Source organism: Penaeus monodon, chromosome 19 (assembly GCF_015228065.2).
Source record: "Penaeus monodon isolate SGIC_2016 chromosome 19, NSTDA_Pmon_1, whole genome shotgun sequence".
Taxonomy (NCBI): domain Eukaryota; kingdom Metazoa; phylum Arthropoda; class Malacostraca; order Decapoda; family Penaeidae; genus Penaeus; species Penaeus monodon.
Window position 1 is genome coordinate 7,785,070 of NC_051404.1, and position 800 is coordinate 7,785,869.

Genomic DNA, 800 nt, shown 5'->3' on the forward strand with positions numbered 1-800 from the left:
AACGGGATCGGATGCAAGGGGGACGCGATACCAGGTAAGTCCGCCATGAGGGGAGCCATCCAAGAGGATCTCTTGGCAACAGGTAGGCTCGAGTATATGCAGGTGAGAGTGGATATTTCGGTTACTCCCAAAAGAGGGACTCTGACCCTGGCCGGATTATGGGATATAGGCGACGAAGGGCCAATCAGGAGCCGGCGTCATGTCGCCTCCAGGAGTATATAAACATCGTTCCGCCGAAGGGCCGTCGCACAACCGCCTAGTCAGAGCTTCGAGGCTTCGGGACAGCGAGGAGAGTCGAACAGTTCGAACTCAGTGAAAACCAGCGGTTAGTAACATAGAGTGTACAGTGCAACCCATGCGGGGTCCTTAAAGTGAGGAAGAAAGAAACGGATAGCAAAAAAAACAGAAGTTAGTCCATTGCAGTTCGAAGCGCAGTTAATGTCCAGAGCTAATCTCGGTTGGTCGTTCTCGCGGATTTCGGTGCTTGACCTGAGTTCGGCGGAGGAGTGACCCGCGCTGTCATGAAGCTTCGGAACCTTTTGAAGAGATTCTTCTGTTGGCGTTTCTCGATTTAAAAAAAGTTTAACGTCTTCGAGAAACGAAAAGCGCGGGGTCTTGATCATTTAGGAATATTCGAAGGTGTTTCATATACCCGTTGACGTGCGGTGTAGGTCTGGTCACTGAGGTGATTTTTATTTGAGAATCCTCTGATTCAGTGAATTTAGAAGTTATTATCCGTGCACGTGGAATCTGACTAATTTGCGAAGCTTTCTGTAGATGGAGTATATCGAAAGAGTGCT

General features: G+C 49.0%; 1 protein-coding gene across 1 annotated transcript in view; it reads left to right on the forward strand.

The window, feature by feature from the left end:
* Window positions 1-195: 195 nt before the first annotated feature.
* The window catches only part of LOC119585042 (sarcoplasmic calcium-binding protein, beta chain-like), a gene marked incomplete in the record, with an annotated part of 31,574 nt that continues 30,969 nt past the window's right edge, over window positions 196-800 (forward strand). Inside the window, 1 exon segment of the mRNA XM_037933659.1 lies at window positions 196-325.